The sequence below is a fragment of the Ochlerotatus camptorhynchus genome, unplaced genomic scaffold (assembly GCF_037179485.1).
Source record: "Ochlerotatus camptorhynchus isolate MF236.1 unplaced genomic scaffold, CSIRO-AGI_Acam_v1.1 ptg000621l, whole genome shotgun sequence".
Lineage (NCBI taxonomy): Eukaryota > Metazoa > Arthropoda > Insecta > Diptera > Culicidae > Ochlerotatus > Ochlerotatus camptorhynchus.
The window spans coordinates 307646-322986 of NW_027041100.1; the positions used below are offsets into that span (position 1 = coordinate 307646).

A 15341-nucleotide genomic window follows, 5' to 3' on the forward strand; every position below is an offset into this window, starting at 1 on the left:
CATAAATCTTAACATCATCTGCATAGAAAGAAAGACAGCCAGCCGGAATAATCAATCCAACCTCGTTAATGAAGATTGAAAATAGCAACGGTCCTAAGTTGCTGGCTGTATTTCTTTCTTCAGTATTTGCAACTTGATGTTTTTTCCAGGGCGGCTTGTTGGGCCTGCCTCAACCCCCTGTCTCGCCAAGGGAACCAACGTGCACAGCTCTGTTTAGAGTCCCACGCTGGCACTAGGACGGTGATCAGCCAGTCCTAACATGGAGAACAGACGCCGTTTTGAGCCGCACCTCCATGGTGAACAGACGTTAGGGTTTGGTGAAGTATTTTCTCTATCACCATACTATGTTTACCGCGCCAGTTTTCGCGTCGCACCTCAGGAAAGCTGCAGTTAATAGTTCTGAGAACTTTAGGGGCATTCCAGTAGATCTTCAAGGAAGTCAAGAAAACTTTAGAGATTTTTAGAGAACTTCTGGAAATTTGTGAAAACTTCGAAGAAGTTATAAGATAAGCTATGTTTAGAGACCTTTAGGGAATCTCAGAAATCTTAAGGGAAGTTCCTATAACTTTAGGGATATTCCGATAATTTGAAGAAAGTACAGATTTTTGTAGAAGTGAAATGGTAAAGTTCCAAGAATTTCAGGACAATTTTTAAAACTTTTAAGAAGTGCCAGGAATTTCAAAGGAATGGTGGGATCATCACGGAAGTTCCTTAATATCGGGAAAATTTTCGGAACGTTATGGAAGTTTCAAAAACTTCTTGGAAATTTAGGGAGAATCAGGGAAGCACCAAACATGGAAGGTAGCTAAAAAATGACTTGGTCAGCATTTAGACTGCTCAATTGATTGTTAGAAAGCTTAGGGAAGTTTTCAGGTTGTAAAAGATGTTACGTAAGCTTCAAGACAATTTCTAAAACTTCTGTAAACTTTTAGTAGCTTTAAAGATGATCAAGGAACTTCAAAGCAGTTAATTTAATGTCAGGAAATAGGTGACATTAACTTAAGGGAAGCATCGAAAACATCAGGAAATTTTAGACTTTCGGGGAAGTTTAATGATCTTGAAGAACCAGTTTTGATAAATTAGCTGTAGTTTCATGAACTTTAAAAAAAAATGAGACCTTCAGTGAAAATATTAAAACTTCAAACTGAAATTTCATTTTAATGACAGCTAAAAAACGGGAACCTTAAACAAGATCCGGGAGTTTAAGGAAACTACATAAAATTCCTGTGAAATTAAGAAATTTTAGAGAAAATTTCTGAAACTTCACAGAAGTCTAGAGAAGTTTAAGAAATTTTTGGAAAACTATGAAAACTTCATGTATGCTCCGAGAACTGTTAGAAAATTCAGAGAACTTAAATGAACTATAGCTCCAAAAACTGGCACTTGTACATGCAGTGATGCATTCTCTGCCATTATGAGCGCTTCTTATAGGGGCGCACATATGAAAAATCTTTGAATAACCAGCTTTAAATTTCCATGAAAACACTGGCTTCAACCTCTTGGTAGCTATGCTCGTAAAACCCAAGCAACAGACAAGTTCTAATACGGTCTATATAACCTTTGTATGACTGGCTGTAATAAAGTTTACTCAACATAATTCCATGAATATGCATTACTTGGGAAGTGACGTAAATATAAAACAAATACTACACTACGTTGAAGGCAGTGCGAAAGTAATAGTTCATGAAAAATTGACTTTAATTTCTACCTTAGCCATCCTACCCAACACTGATTTTGCAAAGCATTAATATGTTTATCTTAAAGCATCCGAAAAAAAATTGGAATGAGCCCAATTTTCACGCCGGCTAGGTAACATTTAATGACTGTCGAAAACAACAGCCGATCATCGGTTCATACAACTCGATTAACGATCAATTAGTTTTTTTCACAGCACCTGTCTTTCTACTAATTTTTTTACAAGCCATTCCGAGCCATATTGCAATTAACCGTTGCGCATCAAAATTGCAAACATATTATTTGTGACTACTTTCCCTGCGGTTGCAACGTTATGTTGTTCTGTTGCGCATGCAGTTTTGATTGTTTGTTTTCTTCCACTGTCAGATGCCAGATGTCTTTTTTGTACGTGTAATATAAACCCTTTTTCAAAATTCGATTCACATTTTTTTTTTCCGTCGTCAGGTGAAAAAGATGATGATGCGCAACATATCCATGAAAAATGGGAAATTTCTTAACATGCGAAAAAAGGTACGCAACAACAAATGCCGCTTTCGGTGATTTAATTGGGAGAAACTCGAGTTCATTTAACAACCGGAAAAAAATAGCTTCGATGGTAAAGGTAATTGATCTTGATCGATTCCGTCGAAAATAAAACTTAAATCAATTAACAGATGGATGGATCGGTGCGCGAAGTTTTTTTTCTCTGCATTTAACTACTTCGTAATTAACATTCGTAACATGTGCTGGCTGAGGATGTTTGTGTCACACATTTGACAGTTAATTTGATCAATGTTACGAAATTTGCTGTTACCAACAACAACGACGGTTAGTGTAATTAAACGACCAACCAATTTCCGGATGCAACGTAAATTTCCTCTGGTCGTAATCATTGCAAAGCGACCTTCACCAAGCCCAGCTGGCAGATAAACTGCTGCATCGAGCGAACCAATTGCCACAGGATTCAACTACCTTGAGACAGTTCCCATCCTGGCTGGGTAACGACGACCACGACGACGTGGACAATTTGATTTTATTATATTGACTTTCGCACGTATACTCGCTGCTCTTATTATCAACATCCGGATCGGGGATATTTTTATATCTTTTTCGTTCACTTCCCACCAACTTGTCGAGTGGACCCAGCCTGAAGTTCAGGGTCGTCATCTACCTCGGAGCAGTGGAAAAGAGAGACAGAGAAAGAGAGTAAGAGGAAGAGAGCTACTGAGAAAATATGGGCTCTGAACGGACGTTCGGCTTGAATCCGGTTTTCTACAAAGATGCAACGAGGTTTATTTTGAACGTTGCAACTCGCCATCATTTTCCTGTGGAGGCACAGCTTAAATCTCCAATGTAGGATCGATTCGGCTCAAATCCACAAAATGATGATTTTGTTTCAAATTATTAAATTAATTGAGGCTAACTGATGCAATCGTATTCGTCTAGGCTCCTCTTTCGTCAATCATTCAACATCTTTAGATACGTATTTGAATGCTTAAAAAAAAGTTTTAACCCGCAAAAAATCCTATGATAAAAACGTGAGTCCGTGATGTGTTATGTAAGATTCTCCTTTCTCGAGCAGCGAATCAAGTCTTCCAGCAGCCTCATGGGAGGCAAGTTCGAGGAAAATCCAAATCGTTGGTGGTACTCTTCTCGGTGGTTCGAGAAAAAAAAAGAAACCGTTTCGTGTGCGAGCAGTTTGAATTTAGTTGACGTCCCACCGGCAGCGGATGAGTCTCCAACTGCTGCTGCTGCTGCTGCTGGTAGCCAAGACCAAGAGACGTTCTTCGCGCCGAGTGTCAGGTCACACAGAGCATAACTAACTGAACGGTTAAGTGGTACGTTTTGCTACCACTCTGCGTGGAATACGAATAAGATTGATGGGAACACACAAAGTGGCCCAAACACACGCATCGTCATCAAAGCGAGGGCTCCTAGAGCGAGTGGCGGTTGCATAAAAGCTCTTCACCGCAGCCAGCCAGTCTGGGCTTTGATGGTCCCTCATTGCTTCTAGTCTTCTTCTGCTCTACTAGTGCAGACTCTAGAGATCTAAGCGGTTCATACGCCCGCTGCCAAAAAGGTCACTGCATGACCCAAACTGAAAGGCTTGTGTGAGACGGCTGTGCTGGTTGGGTCTCCTCCTCGTCACCGTCGTCGTCAGTAGTGGCGTTATGTAAGCTCATTGAACCGAGAAGGTTTAGAAGAGCCGCTAGAAGTGTTTTTGCCGGTTGGAAAAGCTCTTCTCACAGGAAGTTTGTTCGCGCTTGCAATGATGGCTGTGCTGATGACAAATGCAATAAATTGGAAAGGCTACAAGAGCAACATGTGAAAAGGGCATGGAAGCTTTTGTTAAACGAACCTTTGTAGGTCCTTTTCTCGCCAATCGAAGGTCGCCCACGGAAATGAACAACATTATCGGGAAGGGGAAAGTTTCCATGTGGGTAGCGAGAAAAGAGCATAGGAAGGTAAAAGCTTGTTTACCCTTTTCACATATTGTTCAACTTTGGAGGTGAGTCACAACATGTGTATGGATTAATTCATGGTACAGGAATCCCCCGAAAAGTACATTGGATGGTGCCATCCACCCACCGCTTTTTCTCGGCTGTTATTCGTGCAATTGAACTGCTTTCTGTAGGTGGTTCATATAATATTCAATAAATTATGAGCACATCCTAAAATTATACAAGTGTATCTGTGGCATTACAATGATAGTTATTTGGTGGTATCTAGTTAAAATGTAATGCTTCTTCCAGTGCCAATTCGAGCACATGCAATTGTATTTTGCTAAAGAAGGTATGACTAAACAAGAACGACAAAAAACGTATGACAACAAATTAATGTCGATGATGGCTAAATAACGGTTGTATCTATGTATGTTTGTAATTTGTTCAGTACAGTGGAGTGTCGGTTTTATCACGGTTTGTTTTGTTCACAATCCATTTATATCACTCTCGGTTTTATCACGAAAAATAATTCGCATATATCAGGTTTTTCACACGCAAACAAAAATCCATTACATTGAATGTTAATTGCATTTCCTATCATCCATCGCAGCAATGATACAAGTTGACATCGTAGGCGATGTAATGAATTTTTGTCTTTTTTATATCGTGTTCTGTCTACGCTGTCCACTATACAAGTAAGCTTTTTATTTATATTTATTTTACTTTTACTATGTCTGTGGAAGAACCATTAGAAACAATGAGAAAACACACTTTCCATGTTCAAATATCAGCATACTAAATGAAGACCAAAATACACGTGCAGCGCAAACTGGCTCTGTAAAAATCAGGATGGAAGCTCAGACAATAATGAATGAATCGACTGGGTTAGAGATTACCAGGAAAGACGCTCGTAATCTGTCCAATAGAATTTTTCAGAAAAATAAGTCGAATGGGCGATTGATTCTTTTGTACCTTTCAAATCAACAAGGTAGGGACGGCTTGTTTAGATCATGCTTAAGACTAAGTTATATTTCGCGTCCAATGGTTTGAAGTTTGCAATCTCGCCCATGTTTGGTCTTGAACTCCCATCTGGATAGGCAAAACACAAAGTTTCCTTTTTTCGACCATTATTGTCGAAAATGAGCACTGTCCGAGCAACAGGCAATTAACAAAGCGTACCATAGATATTCCTTCAGAATAATCATAAATTTTGAACTCGACTGTAAATTCCCTAGGATCCCTCCTGATTTATCTCAAAGTATTTTTCCGAAAACCGCTACAAGTTCTTAACAAAATTTCCGTGGAATGGTCTTAGAAAAACATAGGAATTATCCTGAGAATGTCGTATGAATTCTTTTCACCTTAACTATTCTCCCTAAATCCCCTTGGAATTCTTCTCAAAGTTTCATTGGAATGCTCCCAGAATTCCTTTCAAATTCTCATTAGAATTAGGTGTTTTATGATGCTTCTGACAGCACTCACCATCAGAGGGTGAGCAGTCTGCAATCGTATGGGCTGGTGGAAGAATGTATGGCGAAATTCACTGTTAATTAAAAATATCTAAATCTTTAACTGTCAGTCTTGTGGGAATCGACTAAAAGTTTCCATCATCAAATCCGAAAGAACGCCCCGATAGTGGTAGATACACCTGTTTTGAGATGTGGAGATTTTCAAAAAAAAAAAAGTTGATTTCTCTTCCAACCTTGGTTCTAGCGGTGAGAAAATTTCTACATTTAGTATTTTTTTTTAGCAATAACGACATTATTTAGAAATAATATATCGAACAAATCTAGAGCAACAATTGAAATAGGCGGAACAACCAAACGTAAACAATGGCGGTAAACGCAAATTTCTTGAGAATAAAAACACATCCACGAAATCTAACACCAGCGTCTGATAGAGCAAATTTTCTTTATCGAATGACATTGTTAAATAGTTTGCCTGGGTGTGTTTTGATTCTCGAGAAATTTGCGTCTAATGCTAATGCTCACGTTTGGTTGTTCCGCCTATTTCAATTAAAAATGAATTTCAACATACATTCTCAGGTCGGTTTTCCACGATTGAAGGTTGATCGCACTCGTGGTGGGTGTTATCAGAAGCAGGATGAACACCTAATTGAAACGGTTTATTTTTTCTTTGCCCGACGTTTCAGCCCTTATTTATTAGGCCTTCTTGAAGGGAAAATACTTCTGAAAAAATCCAAGTTAATCATGGTTGAAACGTCACGCAATGAAAAAAAATAATAATCGGAAAAACATATGTAAACCAATAAAAAAAAAGTGAAATGTTCCATAAACTTTGACGATTTCTATGGAACATTTCATTTTTAAGGGAACATCTCATCTTTCTAGGGAACATTTAATCTTTTAGAAGCTTCTATTGAACGCTTACCTGTCGCTTCGCTCTTCTAACTAAAACAAGTAGAAGGGTTTGTGCCTAGGGGCACGAACGGAAGCTTGACGTAGGACCGCTAGTGGACGGAACAAATATGTTAATCATTTATTTAACTCTTTCGGTTTTGAATTGGTGGCCCTGAAAAGGGCCGGTTGTTATTCAAATGGTGGCCACACCAGTGCAAATCGATGCCGACCGCATGACGGTGGCCTAGTCATTCAGCCTATTGCGAGAAGCCTTTCCTCCGGTCGATGTGGGTGTTTTCGTCGTCGTGTCGTTTTCGTATTGGTGCGATGCGTGCTGTTCCACTCATACGTCGTGTCCGACGCTTATCCGTCCGTTGCCCGAAAGTAAATGACGAAGAAAACGATATGGCAAGCGTTTCTATTATCGCTGCTTTTCTCCTCCCTTCCTTTCATTAGTGAAATGATGAGCGGTCAACCGAGCATTGAGCTCGCTCATGTGAGCATGCGCAATGTGTCGTGTGTTCGATTTGCGCTCTATCATCACGTCCGTGCTTGGGGTTTTCGTTACATGTCTGAAATTTGATTTTTTTTAATGTGACCGCCAGTATATAAATTAAAGACGTAGTCCTACGTCAAAATCGTAGGCAGGACAATACATCTACGATTCAAGAAAAAGATTAAAAGTGCCCTAAAGAAATGAAATGTTTCAAAAAAATATAAAATGTGCAAATAAAAACTATTAAATTTGCTAATAAAAAAGATTAAAGGTTTATTAAAAATCACTGAAGTTAATGGAAAATTTAGAGCAGTGCCGATGATGTAGTGGTAAGCGTGAATGCCGTTCGCTCCAAAAGGCCTGGGTTAAATCCCAGTCGGCGCTGTCGGGATTTTCTGAGGCATAAAATGTCTGATTCTAAGATTTAAACTTACTGATGCAATTTTATTTATTCATTGTGCTTCCTCCTTTTTTGTACTGAGGATTTCAACTTAAGTATTTCCTGTGAAAAGTGATTTCTCTAACAAAGATTTCAAAGTTGAATCCCATCCGGTTTCACCAAACGGTGTTTATTCAATCACCGCGTGGTGAGTGGTGGTGTTCTCCAGTACACAACGAAAGGCTCCCCGCAAGCAGCTAGCTACCAAGGCTGGCCTCAACCGCTGATCGGATTCAGTTCCAATCACCATGTGTGGTGGTGTCCGGTCGCCGGCATCAGCTGCAGCAGCAGCAGTGCTTTCGGCGCGTGGCGTTGAACATTGTTCTTCAGTACACAACGAAGCAAGCAGTGAGCTGCTTCTCACATGATCATCCTTAGAAGGAAGAAGAAGCCGCACCGTTATTGATCGGAATCAGTAGCTCTTCGCGAGTTGCTTTGGCCATCTATGCCAAGCGTGTCAACCTTATTCCAAACAACATACAGCTCACCAGCCGAGTCACCAGCCTAATAGCCCAGCATTACTCAACCATCACGACAGAACCACCATAAATTTGTAAAAGAATATTTTTGGACATTTGTCAAGGTCATCGGATGTCAGTTCCCATATCAAGATAGAGCTGCAATAAGGGCGCTTTTGTAAACAATGATTTCTTTCGATTTTGTCTTGAAAGTCAAGGCTCGTCCACACAAATCAACATCACCATCAGGTAGGGTAAGACTTCCTCTACCCGACGGTAATGTTGGTTTGCGTGGGAGTGCTCTTGAATTCCTAAAAATCATCGAGAGAAGTAATTGTTTATAAAAGCTGTTACGCCTAATTCCAGCTCTATCTAGATATGTTTAAATCTAACATACCATGAACTTTAAGGCAACATTGGGGGTGTGATTTCAAAAACCAAAGTCGGTCGCGGCATGAAAGTGGTCTGATTTTGATTCAGAGATGATGGATATCAATTCTTAATACGCCAATCGATAGAAATTTATTCTAAGAATCTGTTAAAATTAAGACTTTATAATTTTTCAAAATGTCACTATGGCAAATTTAACGGATGTGCAACTGTTGATATGATAATTAAAATTATCACCGATTGCCTGCGAAAATCGATTTCCCTAACACAGATTTCAAAGTTGAATTCCATCCGGTCTCACCAAACGGTGAATATCCCGAGTAGCACACTTTCATCACAATAAGTTACAGCAATTTGTTTATGACTGAAATAAGTCGCATATAAGTTTCTACAATTGATTTGTGACAAGCGTGCAACTAGGGATTCAATCACCGCGTGGTAAGGGGTGGTATTCTCCAGTACACAACTAAAGGCTGCCTCCAAGCAGCGAGCTAGAGCCCACATGAGCATCCATAGAAGGAGGAAGAAACCGCACCCCTATTGATCGGAATCAGTAGCTATTCGTGAATCGCTGTGGGTCATCTATGCCAAGTGCGTCAGAGTATAAACAGAGAGAACCCCGCTCAAATTCCTATTTATTTATTTATTTAATTAAATCTTCAACATAATACTGTACAGATATTTTCTAGGCTAGGTGTCGAATTCTATGTCTGTAAGTAGACTTACTAATGTTAAAATCATATACATCAAACGTTTCATTAAACACACGACAGCACAAAGTCCACGGTTCGTTGAATCCATAGTTGGTCCGATGGGTAGCTTGCCACAGAAGCGTGTAACTACGTAGAACTCTTTGAGGAGCATTGATGTAGTTTTGGCTTACAAGAGAGTTGCAATCCACGTCACCGTTAAGCAATCCAAACACGAAGAGTCGCTGAAGTAGTTTCCTCCTTGCTGCCAACGTGTCCAGGTCAATCAGCCAGCACCGTTTTTCATAAGACGGCAAATTTACCGAATCGTTCCAGGGCAGAACACGTAAAGCGTATCTTACGAAGTTTCGCTGAATGGCTTCGATTCTGTTAGCTTGAATAGCGTGAAAGGGTGCCCACACAACAACAGCATACTCTAGAAGACTGCGGACGAGAGCACAGTATAGTGATTTCAGCGCGTAGATGTCCTGGAATGCGTTTGTGTTTCGTTTCAAGAAACCTAATGTGGCGAATGCTTTAGCAGTTATCATGGAGATGTGCTCATTGAATCTGACTTTAGAGTCGATGATAACACCCAAATCCTTAACTAAAGAAACGAAGAGCAAACTACTGAGTCCTATCCTATAGTCATGTCGTAAGGGCTCGCGTGAACGGCTAAAAGATATTGCGCAGCATTTTGTGACATTAACATGCATACCGTTCAATATACACCAGCGCAAAAGGGAATCAATATCCTTCTGGAGTGCGCAACAGTCAAGTCTTGACTTAATTGTACGAAAGATCTTTAAGTCATGGGCGAACATAAGTTTCGAAGAACACAGTCGGCTACACAGATCGTTCACGAACAGGATGAAAACTAAAGGCCCCAAATGGCTACCTTGGGGAACACCAGAGGGTATCTCGAAACTAGGCAAATTAACACCGTTAATGCTCACATAGGCTGAGCGGCCAGTTAAGTAAGACTGTAGCCACTTCGTGGCCCAATTAGGTAATCCCATACACCTCATTTTGTCCACTGCAAGCACATGTGGTACCCTATTGAACGCTTTACTGAAGTCCACGTAGATCGCATCAACTTGTCGTCGTTTTTCAATGGAGCTGATCAGTGTGTTGACAAACACCATTAAGTTGGTTGTTGTAGAGCGTTTCCTCACGAAGCCGTGCTGATGTTCGGTAATTATTGGCCTAACCGCTTGATATACGACCTCATATACGATCTTCTCTAGAGCTTTTGGGAGGCAGCTTAGAATCGAAATTCCGCGATAATTTTCAACGTTGTAGATGTTTCCAGCTTTGTGAATAGGTGTGATGGACGCAACCTTCCACATTGTGGGGAAAACACCACTAACTAGCGAACGATTGAAGATAATCGACACAGGTGAAGCGAGAGATGCAGAAAATTTCTTAATGAACGATAAAAAAAAACACAAGCTCCTGCTGCAATTAACAAATAAAATTTATTATTTAAGTCCACGTAGTCCTACGTCACCATACAACCTCATAGGGCGGTCCCTTGTAGTTTTTATTTTATTTTATTTAACTCAATGTTTAAAAAATGGGCATTACTAAATTGAAATTCGTGACTCAGGTAGCTATGAACACATATTTTAATATTTTGTCTATTGCTTTGATATATCGATACTTCGATACAACGAATGATAAATCAAGCTACCATGAATTTCTACCAAAAATTACTACTACAATTCCTAGGTATTCCTTTGTCACTATCTTCAGAGTCGAATTTCCGAGGATAATTTATCACAATTCTTCCAGAATTCACTTCAGAATTCCTTTGTAGTTCTTGTCAGAATTTTCTTGGAATCATGGTCAACATTTCCTTGACAATGCCAATGACAATTAAAACTTATTTAAGAAGTATGATCCTCATAATTTTCTTTGGATTCTCCTCAGAGATCCAGTTGGAAAACTCTTGGGCTTCTTCTTATAGTTTCCAAGCAATTCTACTATTAAACCCCTTTGAATTTTTCTTTAAATTTACTTGAAGCACTCCTCGCAAAACCGCATGTAATTATTTCATTCTAACATTCCAGAATTCCTTAGAAGTTCTCTTCAAAATTGGTTCCCTGAAATAAAGAACACATTTCTCGACCATAGAAAGCCATGCTTATCTCTCGCAATAAACTGATTGACGGATATCTGCAGAACATCGATAATAGAGAGGGTCTAGTATAAGAGAGGAGCGGACTGGCGGGTTTTGAGCCAAACGAACTGTCAAAGCCAGAGCCAATCGAACAGCGCCTATCTTTATTGCATTGGCAGTGTTTCTAGAATTTACCCAGGCATAGGTTGCCAAGGCAGTTTGTTTTGAATCCGCTTCTCTCTTATACTAGACCCTCTCTAATCGATAATGGTCCTGCACCTTCGGACACCGTTCCCATTCATCACTTAGGTCCACTAGAAACGATGAAGAGTAGGAATGTTTATATGTTTGCCATGATTGAGCGATTCAGTAAGTTTATCAAACTTTACCTGATGCGGACTGCTTGCTTTGGTGTTCACTTCTATAATCTTTTTGATTACTAAGACATTTAGAATGCACGTATATGCAAAGTTTTTTCAGTGATATACCAACATATACAACAATTCCGTAGAAAAAAGTTATAGTGAGTATCAGAATTTCATGAAAATTAGTATAGTTTTTTCTTATCAAAAAATATTAGACTCATATTTTCTTATTTCGCAATTAAAAGGTGACCATTTCCGTGTTAGGGTGGTCCAAAAAATCATTTTTTAAATTGCCTTTTTTTGAAAAATTAAAAAAAAAATATTAAGATAAAAAATATATATTTTAAAATTTTAGAAAACTATACGAGGGGGAAGGCAAGATCTGCAATGTCTCAAAATTGGTATATGGTGTTTATGGACAGCCTACAGGCTGAACAGAACGTTGCATCCAGCTTGTAAGTCACTCATAGATTTCGTTACCCAAGTAACATTGTAAGTTTTATTGAGGTTTTAAAGCACTCTACAAGTCTAAATCGTGGTCTACAGTACCGTCGTAAAACCCAAATTGTTACTTGGGTAGTCACAGCTGATGTGACTCGATGGAGACGCATTGTGAACTACCTTGCGTCTTCATCGTTTCCATGCACGTGTGGTGTATATATTTCTGACTGAACGAAGATTTTTTTTTTAATTGTATCTCCAAAACGACTTCTCCGACATCGCTAGTTTTTTTTTATATGGGTCATTCCAGCTCAAGTGAGTACAGAATTTAAAAAAGTTGTGGTCAATGTCACCGATTTGAGCCAAACTTGACCAAAATGCTTATTTTGGCATTCTGAGCAAATGCCGTTTTTGATTTTACTCTAAAGTGCCTAGATCCATCTAGGCTACAACCCTGGATTTTCGAGATTTTTAAAAATGTCATCTTTCAGAAGAGATTACTCCACAACAAAATAGGCTATTCGTAATTTTAGAACGTCAATTTAAAGGTTTTTTAATGCAAATTCACATAGGTGTACGCACATTTTGTTTATGTTATAGCAACTACGGTAAACAGACTGATTGCTGGCAGGTATCAAAATTGTCAAAAAATGACCTATTTTCACCATGGGCGGGATTTTTTGTTTCTTAATTTTTTGGGCTCAATTTTTCACCACACTTTGAAAAACTATTCTACTAGAAGTGTTTTCAAGGGCAAATGATTTGGAAAAAATGTTTTTGAGGAACGACCAGATGATTGAGTGGTAGTTTTGAGCTTTTCTGGTGAAAAATCAATGTTATGTAATATTACTTATTTTTTCTTGGATTTCTTCAATAATATTGTTATGTTATTTTGCGTAGAAGAAGAACATGACAGTTACGTTCATGAATGGAAAGTGTGTTTTCAACAAATGAAAATTAAAGATTCAACGTTTATTTTTCGTAATAACTATAACATAAAAGCATTCTTGTATTTTGTAAAAGCTCGTGAGATTGCATCTAAAAAAAAAATAATTAAGGGTATTATTCAAGTAGCAGCTGTCATCCACAACTTAAAATTAATATACCTGCTAATCTATCTGATTTCATCGTAATTCTAAAGCATAACGTTTTGTCTGTATCCCTTAGTAACGTACTTTTCACTTTTAGGACCAACTAATTAAGGACAGAAGTAAAAAAATGAGCTAGTTGTGATTTCATATAATGCGAATCCTGCCCAGAACATGTGAAAATAACTTTAAAATATTTTTGTCGGCGTGAAGGAATTCAAGAAAAAATAAACAATATTATAATAATAAATAGCATTGATTTTCCACCAGAAAAACTCAAAACTACCACTCACTCATCTGGTCATATCTCAAAAACTATTTGTCCAAATCATTTTCCCTTGGAGGTACATTAAGTAAATGAGTTTGCCAAAGTGTGGTGAAAATTTGAGCCAAAAATATTTAGAAATAAAAAACCGCCCATGGTGAAAATAGGCAATTTTTTGACAATTTTGCTACCTGTCTGTAATGAACTCCTCTACTGTAGTTACTATAACAAAAACAAAATTTGGGTACATCTATAAGAATCTACATTAAAAAATCTTCAAAATGACGTTCTAAAATCACGAATAGCTTATTTGGTTGTGAAGTAATTTCTTCTGAAAGATGAAATTTATAAAAATCTCGAAAATCCGGGGTTGTAGCCTAGAGATCTAGGCTCTTCAGAGTCAAATCAAATTCGGCATTTGTTCAGAATGTCAAAATAAGCGTTTTGGCCAAGTTTGGCTCAAATCGGTGAGATCGACCACTTGAGCTGGAATGACTGACCCATATGTTATGTAAAATTAAATGATCTTTCAATCTTTAAATGATTAAAATTATTAAAATAAGAAGTTGTTGAAGGCCCTCGCAGTGAAAATAAAGAAAAAAAAGCATCGTTAGGAATTTTTTCATACAAAATCAAATATTTCTGTGCGTTAAGTAATTTTCATTAAAACAACATTGAAAAAATACGTTTGAGGTGTCAATTGTAAAAATCGGTCCAGCGGTTCAGAAGTTATGAATTGAAAAAAAGGCATTTTTTTTTGGTTTATCCTAACACGGAAATGGTCACCCTAGTGGTGGAATAAAAAAATACCAGTCTAATATTTTTTATAAGGAAAAACTATACCAATTTTCACGAAATTCTGATACTCACTTTAACTTTTTTATATGGAACTGCTGTATATACAAACAAACTATTCGTATAGAATACAAAAAATTGCCTATACGCAGGCATGGAAAATCATTAGCATTCATTTCGTGCATTCGTTTACATTCATTTGCCCCTAACTTTTTTCATCAACAGAATTCCGCAAAATATTGTATAGAGCTTTTGTAGGTTTTGTTATAAGCTACAACTTTTGTCAGCAACTCAAAGCCGTTTCTCTTATGTATGACGAACCAGAGCAAACAGAAGCCACTACTGTTTTTCAGTGAATGCATTTTAAATTCACTGAAAAACAGTAACAAGTTCTGCCCGCTCTAATTCGTGATGCATAAGATATACAGATTTGAGTTATGGGCAAAAGTTGTAGCTAATAACAAACCTACTAAAGCTCTATACATCATTTTGCAGATTGCTGTAATGAATGTAAATGATTTTCCATGCCTGCTTATACGTACAAAAGTGAAAATTTTAATTTCTTTTTAAACGAGTTGATTTTCCGTCATATACGGTTTAACCCGTAATAACAAATTCAATTTGAAAACTTTTCCCGAGCAGGAACGAATATCTCGATACCTCAAATTGGTATGGATGAGCCTGACATAAGAGGTAAAATACCAAAAAATAATACCAAAAAAATGTTCCAACGATACCATTCCAATACCAAATTATGATAATGCAATACCAAAACAATACCACCCAGGTATTCTTTTGGAATCTAAATATCAATTTTTGGTATTTACAAAGTATTTTGCATGTATTTTTTTGGTATTATTCTTTGGTATTTTACCTCTTATGTCACGCTAGTCAATACCAAATTTTGGTTTCAGATCAGAATTAGGTATTCATTAGTTATTATCTCCTGCTCGGGTTACGATGTTATCCGATTTAACTTGTGATAGAGTACGATGGAAAAATTGTTCATCAAATATACTCCCATATATAGTCAAAAATTTGCATTCTAAACGATTGAACTTGAGCATAATACGACGCATGTCATTCTTATATGCGATGTTGACTTAAACTATTGCAATTTGCGATACTTTCTATTCTTTGTTTTACAACTTCTGGTTGTATGGGGAGCTTGTAATTTTTTCCCCGCCCATTCGTAGTGTGATGAAATAAAACATCTAATGAAACACTAATGAAACATTACAACAACCCGAAAATTCAATTACATTTTTTTATGCACGAACAGTCGCTCATTATTTTGAACAATTGCCTCTTGTGC

The 15341-nt window shown here is 37.9% G+C and overlaps 1 protein-coding gene across 4 annotated transcripts in view; it reads right to left on the reverse strand.

Annotated features, from left to right (window-relative positions):
- LOC135714138 (transcription factor SPT20 homolog) overlaps positions 1-15341 on the reverse strand; it is a 413580-nt gene that overhangs the window by 225461 nt on the left and 172778 nt on the right. The window lies entirely within an intron of this gene.